Below are 7907 nucleotides of genomic sequence, written 5' to 3'. Positions count from 1 at the left end.
GCAATGTATACCTAGACATATATCAGCATCTTGATTTACTACATCCTTAAAGCCTAATAGTCCCAAAATATCCTTGACTAAGGGAGGCTAACTGTTCTAATGATATACAACAGCATCGTGATGTACTCCATCCTTAAAGATTGTTAGTTCCAGGAAGTCCTTGACTAAGGGCTGCTAGTTGCTGCCTGTTCCACTGATTGTCTATTTTTGCTGGTTAGGCTTGGAAGTATAAAAAGAACATGGGATAATTTTGACATTAAAGAACATCCTAACTTAGGAAAGTTTTGACATATTCCACATTTTGCAAGACCTTTGTCAGAGGAATTCTAGAAGACATAGGCCCTTTTTAATGGAATCGAGTGCTGCTAAATTGACAAAGAACTGACTAAAGACATGCTGCTTTGTTTCTATTAGAAATCCTATATTACTGTTGTCTCCCAAACAGGGTTTGGTACCAGTGTGTGAAGACAATCTCACACAGAGAAATGAGATATTTGGTCTATTTCATGCTTGCATGAAGATGGGTGCTAGGTGATAGTTCCACAAAGCTAGCATATCATCTGAAGAACATATGCATAATCATACACTTTGGATCTACCTGTCTCTCCCTACCTAATTCCTGTTCATTGTTTACCGATAACTGATTGGCTACATGTTTGCTGACTAGTCCCACGTTTGGCATAACTGCACATCCTTTGAGTCAGAGGGTTTCTTGAGTCTGTGGCCCATGAGTCAGCAGTCACAATCTCCCACTGCTGGAATTACCTTTCCTGTGAGGACATAATTTTTGAGCCAAAGCAGTTAATTATGTTGTTTATATCCTTGATTTAAGATGGGCCTTTTAGCCGAGATCTGTAGGCTGGCCTTTGAAGCCATTTCTCCTCAGTATTTTTTGAATCCTTTACTGATCTCTTTAGGTCCCCCTGACTTTCTGGCATAAACCAGCATGTACTCTGAGCAGCACTCTTTTAACCCATGCAACCAGCAACAATTTTTAAGGAGCCTTGTGGCAAACTGTGTATGCTTGGACATTCATGTTCCTGGATTTGATTTTCCGTCTAAGACGACTCTGATTTTGACTGTCATGTCTTGTGTGTCTCACTAGGAGTTTGGACATTAAACCTGAGCCACCCAGGACCTTGGAGATCCTAAGCATGTAGGCAGTATCTGAACTAATTTTCTCAAGCAACTTCTATTTTTCACTCTCTGAATGTACTTGTGGCTCTTAGTCCAAAGTCATCTGCTGGGGAAAAGACGCGGCTTCAGAAGATTTGGTGAGATCGTTCTGTGTCAGATGTGGCCTCTTTTATTGAGCTCCTGTCTCCTGTAGAGCTAAAGATAGCTGTGGTCTTGGCTGTGAATTCTCATGAATAGCTTTTCTTTTGCTAGAATATAAACAGCTCATTAGAGAAAAACTAGGCGAATTCATTCTTAAATGTTACATCAAAGCAATGTTACAGTGTAGACTGTCCTACCCTGATAAATGAAAAACAAGTTAGGGAGGCAAGGTCACACAAAGAAGCCAAGATTTACTTGTATCTCATGGGAACAAACTGACAAAATTCCGTTGTTTTCCTGGATAGGTATTATCACTGAATATATTTAGGGAGGCACTGCTATCAAAATAATACAGTTCAGTAGCAAGACATTTTATCACAGGAAGAGGTTAACATAGATTAACTAGCCAATTATTTCATGCTAAACTGTGTTTACTCATCTATTCATGTACCTAAAGCTTCCATACCTGTTAATCAAATGTCATACATTGCCAGAATACCTGGCACATAGACTAAAATCACGGAATAACAAAGTGGGCTGGAAGGGACCTTTAAAGACTGACTAGCCCAACCAAAATTTATGTAGATACAGTGTTCTCATAGTTCTTTATCACTTCATGAATAGGCAAAATATTCAGTGATCACCTCTGCCTAGGCTTGTGCCTGGGTTTTCCCATGGCAGGTGGTTAGCCTTTTTCTGTGCACAAACAATGTGCACCACAGAAATAGAGCAGCAGACAACAATGCAAAAGGTTTTGTTAGGAAAAAAACAAACAAATTTATTAACACAAGTGTTGAATTTTCGTTGGTGAAGCTCATTCTTTATTTTTCTGAAGGAAAAAGCTGGATAATCAGAGTGGAGTATGTTGGGAAGAAAGGCCAGATAGACGGGTTTTTAGAGGATTTAATTTTGCTTGGCTTTAACAGTTTTGTTTTATGAACTTACAAAGTAAAGGCCAGGTAAGCATGTTCAGAAGGCAGGGGATGAGAGGGAACATTTGGATTTGCCAGCGATTTGCAGCTCAATCTGTAAACTAAATAATAAATGTGTAATAGGAACCCTGAGAAGTTTGGGAACTCTAAACTGCTATACAAGACAAAGAAGGTACTAGGGCTCTCTGGAATCACACTTAAGAAAACATCACACCTATGCAACGTCTCTGGATTCCTGTCTTCCTCAGAACTGGGTGTGCAAAGGTCTGGATTCTGATCAGTATTGCTACATACAAAGTCTTGTCCTATTATTGTTGGAAGGAACAACTAATGACATGCTTTCCATGACAACCACTGCAGTGCAGCATTTCTTACCTCTCTTTTTGGGCAATAAGAGGTATCACACCTTGTCCTCACATATATCAGCCTGGCAGTGGAGCAAGAAGCCACTAGTCCTCCACAGATCCCTGGGGAGCCACCATCAGCATAACACTTCTCTTTGCTGACCAGTCTGACCTGAGGATACAGCCCCTCAATCCTCAGCATTTCACCTGTGCAAAGTTACATTGGCATTCACATTCTCCACAAAGTTGCTGGCTGGGAAGAACAGAATTGTTCAGCTGTGTTATTGAGTGAGGTGAGAGACTGACCACAACTATTTGAATAGTTTCTGTAGACTATAACATGCAAGTACAATAAGGACAAGAGCAGATACAATAATGACTTGGCATTATTCTAGCATCCTTACCTCTTGCAGTTAAAGTGATATAATTATGGGATACATACAAGACAGCTATCGTATCAAGAACAGATAACTACCAATTTTTTGAGACAACTATAACAAAAGCAGAGCATAACTGTTACAAAAAGCAGAGAAAGAGGAAGAGAAGTTGAAGACATATATGAATGAATGGCCAGTCTTCGCGAACGAAGAACCGGGGAAGGTCTTTCCACCTTCCAGCCTGCGCATTGGATTTTTTAGGTGAGACACAGTGTGCGCGGAACTGAGCTCACCCTTTAATCCTGAGGTTCCTCTGCCGGGGCCAAGCACGCTTGGACGGTGGCAGCGAGGTCCTCAGGACGTAGATGGATTGCCTTACGGGCTAACGAGCTCCATCTGCCCAGGGAGGGGCCCCGACCGGGACTCGAACCCAGGTCTCTGCGGTAACAGCGCAGCGCCTTTCCCCTAGACCACCAGGGGCTCCCTTGAAGACATATATAGCGTTTATAGGTTTCCTCAAGTGGCATAATTACACTGGCAGGATCACTCTTTTAATGGTATAGTTAAGGCTCCTTAGTTTCTGTCAATACAGTTGTGTCACCACAAAATTAAAAAAAGCACTCTGGTGATGAAAATTGTTCTGAGACAAAATAAAGGAATGTAGGCCTGGCCTTAGGTCTTATCTTTGCGACATAATTAGCTTACAACAACCAAGTCAGTTCAGCCAAAGTGTACTACCTATTAGAAAAAGGGGCCTGTGTTAACAGCACCCAACTAGCAAGTCATCAAGAACCATCCAGTTTCACAGGACAATGAGGCATGTAATGACTCCTAATGATGCCCCGAGATAGAAACTGTTAAGATAGAAAACTGCAAAAAGGCATATCTAAACCCTGCCCATGGTCATCAACCTAAGAACCACATAGGAGACAAGGAATGCTTGACATTTAGCATCACTTGTCCTCCCTGTCACATGTGAACACAAAACCTGAACACAAGATCATGGTGCCCAGACTCCTAGTCAGATAGCTTGAACACCCAGGCACTGGTATCTGGATTCTGGGCAAACTCCAAGGACACCACACACACTCTGGTACATGTTTGGGAGAATGAAAGTAGGTTTGTTTCAGTTTGTTCTAAAATAAAGTCACCTCCTGTAAGTTCTCACAAGGCAAATTGCTATGCAGTTCATACAAGATTGCACTAGTATTTTTCTTACCAACGCCTCTTCAGGTCAATCCAGTCTTTTAATCATCTCCAGTTTAACTGACTCGAGAGGAGCCCTTTTCCATCCTGCTGGAACCATTGTTATTACTGCAAATGAATGTTCACATTTACTCCTGTCAGTGTTAGTTTTATCATATTTCTTGTGTCCTCACTGTGCTTTTGTTGTCCCAAACATGGGCTCATTACCTGCTGTGCAGCCAATCCACACACCAAGGAGAGGTATTTCTTTTTCTTTATTCTAGTTTGTGCAAAGTAGGGAGCTTTGCACAAAAAGTCTGGCTCCCCATCATCTAAACTTTATGCTATTTATACATTCTAACAAACAAAGGCATCAGCATTAATTGATTACAAATTACATAGCTTTTTCATTATTTAGTACTCAAACTCTTATTTCCTAGTTGTATCTCTCACTTCTCATGCACAGTTCTTGCCTCTATTTCAGTCGGGGGTACATTTTGAGTGGGTGGGCAGTGGGTCAGTGGTCACAACCTCCCCTGCCAGAACTTCTTTTTCCCCCAGTTACTGCTCAGTCCTGCTGACTTCACTCCTGGTGGCTCTAATCCAGACAGCCAATTCATTTTGGGATTGTGCTCCTTTTTCCTGGAAACAAAGGATCAGCCAAGCCTACAAGTTTCAATAAGTTTCATAATGAAGCTGCTTAATCCTGACTGCCTAGACACAGCTACATAACTACTGATTAACAACAAAGATATCATGAAGTTTGGTTCAAATCATGAGAGACTAGATAACTTTTTCTATCATTATCTTACAACTAAGGTGAAATATTAAGGTTGAAAAATCCCAGACCAACAAATTAGGGAAGACACTGAAATCCTTTAAACTAGTCAAAGGAACAATAAAAGAACACAGGGATTCTTTTTATACACTCTATTTCCTTTTTTTTCCTTTTTTTTTTAAATACAGGTAATCTTTAACACATTACACAAAACATAAATATTAGAGCAGCTGCATCACTTTGCTTTGACTTACCATGTTTCTAAAATCTTTGTCATAATTTGACAATTGACCTTGTCAAAGATTATTCACCTACTTGTCTCTCTCTAACCTTTTTCACGGAAATCCCATTGCAAGCTGATCTCTTATCGGGGAATCTATTGGTTCCCATGGTATTCAATATAGCAAAACATCAACATTAAATTTTTAAGAGATTAAACTGGGCTAGGAACCCATACTACTGTGCTGTGTGCCAGAGAGACACCTGAAAAAGATACCCATGCAGGTTGATTTGTATTGTGGATGGAAAAGGAGTAGGAGTATATAAAGTCTGTAAAATGTTCAGAACAGCTCTAAATGCTTGCATCCATACTTCTGGTTTTTGTTAGACTGAGACCAGAAGAATTAACCTGTGAACTTACAATGAGCTCAGTATGTCAGGAGTGGGATTCTTGGCACTAAATCAGTTCAGTGTGCTCATATGATGAAGTTCAGACACCATAAATAAAAACGATAGTTTTTCCCCACATTACTGGGTATGGTTGGTTGATTCAAGGTGACTCAGACCCTACAGATCATGACTGAAAAGCAACTCCCCATTTTTAGCCATTACTATATGTAATAACTGTTAAAAAAAAATTAAGAAACTTAGATCAAAAGGATTAACAGTAACACCCAATAAACTCTGCCCTGCAACTCAGTGATTACAGTTCTGTTGATTAATCTTGCAAAGCTTTTTTCAGCAAGGGAGAATAATTTTACTTTAATGACTGAATGAAATGTCTAATTTCATCTACTACTTCTATTGTGCTCTCAGTAAGTGTGAAGTACATTCATTTAGAAACTGGCCAGTTACCAAATCGGGTCCATTTCCAAGATCAAGTTAAATATCTGAAGATTCTGTCATGGAAGAGGGATGCACCTCACTAGAAAGAAAGAAAGAAGCAAAAATAAATTTTATTAAAAACAATAAAAACAATGAGATAAAACAATTTGATAAAGTTTGATGGAACTTAACAAAGTTCAGCGGCAAAATTCACTTTATTAATTACTGCATGGAGGAAACCTACAAAGAAAAATTGAGTTACAATGGCTCATAGAGGGACTGGAGGCAAGAAGTGTTAGAAGGACCCTCTCATTGAGTCGCGAGGCCTGGAGTAGACCCCTTTGCTCTTATACAGAGCATAGGTAGAGCTGGATGCAGTCTTAGTTGTTTCACATCTAGTGGAATTATCCACACTATAACACCTGAGTAGCTACACAGATCAGTAATGCTTCACAGTATTAATTTAGAATGCTCTCAGTCACTTTGTGAGTATCTACCATGGATAAGGGACCTCTCAAGCTCAAGGAGTAACCTTGGGAGCCATTCCTGCTCGGGGAAATATCATTGCCATGCAGCTTGCTGCTTCAGCAAAGCTTTGCATGGGCTGCCCATGCTTGTACAGTGAAATAGTTGGCTGCTAGTCAACGGTGTAGACAAGACAGATACCTTGTTTTAGGTCTCATATCTTGTTCTGTACTTTTGGATATCTTGAACCTTTGGGTTTTGAGAACATCTTTTGAAATGTTTTTTTCATAACGCCTTCACTCTCGTGTATGTGAGCCAGGAGCTTTACAGCTTGTGAGTGCACCCCAAGGACACAAGGCCTTGTTGCTTCTTGGTCAGTCTGAACAAAGGTACAGCCAAGGGTCAAGTGTATTCATCCCATTATCCCATCACTGGAGGGTAAGCCTGAGAACTTATTATACTCTATGTAGTATAATATAGTATAGAATGTAGAATATAAAACAGAATATGGAATATAGCATATAACATACTGTATTGTTAAGGAAACTTCCCTGTCTGACCATTCAACAGCCACTCTGGCAGCCACACTCCCACTACCAGAGACTTTCACAGATCCCCTTCACAGGGGTGGCTCCAGTGAGGTGAGAGGTGCCCCTCTTGACTCCCTGCACACCCAGCTCCCACACAGTCAGATGAGTTTCCATCACCAGTTGGGCCCCGGGTTTCCCATAGCAGAGTCACAGAAGTAATTTAATTGTGGTGCAGCAACAGGGGAACAGCTTTAGCTGGTGCCTCAGGGGAGGGACCTCAAACAAAGGGACGCCTGGGCCTTTATACCCTCCCAGTCCATGTGCATAGTCTAGGGTTTTTGAGTTCTCAGCTCCTGCTGGGTCTCTGGGTAACCAATCACCTGGGCTGCACCACAGGCCCTCTGGTGCTCTTTTGTTGTGCAAAGTTCACATCTCATTGCCTGGAGCTCCCACCACCCAGAGCACAACCTGCAGCTCACACACTGACCAACCTGCGCTAGGCTCATTCCTCAATATTTATGCTCTTGTAGCTTTAGAATACAATGTTCCCAGTAATTTTTAGACACAAAGCATTGTAACAGGTAATGTGGCTTTGCACAAGACATAAGCAGGCAGTAGGTAAAGCAAAGTGTGAGCAATTTGTGCAGAAAATTCTCACTGCCAGTGTTGCAGTTTGGTCAAGGCTTGTCTGGAGCATAGGCCTGAAAAGGCCCCTGCCAGAAACAAGTCAGGGCTTGTCAGAGCTAAGTTGGGACTGGTTAGACATTAAGGCTGTGCTGACCAAAAAGAAACAATAAGTCAAGCAGAACCGGAGACAAGAAAATTTGCAACTAGAGATAGGATGTAATCTGGTGGTGGGATTTAATTACACGATGTTTACAATTAGGTAAATGGATTAACAGTCAGGTAAATGGATTAATATTTGAATATAATCGAAGTGATATGTAAGTTTATGTTTAACTGCTATGTCTTCT

This window comes from Empidonax traillii, unplaced genomic scaffold, assembly GCF_003031625.1.
Source record: "Empidonax traillii isolate 1590-97213 ecotype Southwest subspecies unplaced genomic scaffold, ASM303162v1 scaffold434:size946695, whole genome shotgun sequence".
NCBI classification, from domain to species: Eukaryota; Metazoa; Chordata; class Aves; order Passeriformes; family Tyrannidae; genus Empidonax; species Empidonax traillii.
The sequence above is the reverse complement of the archived record's forward strand: the minus strand, read 5'-3'. Positions refer to the sequence as shown.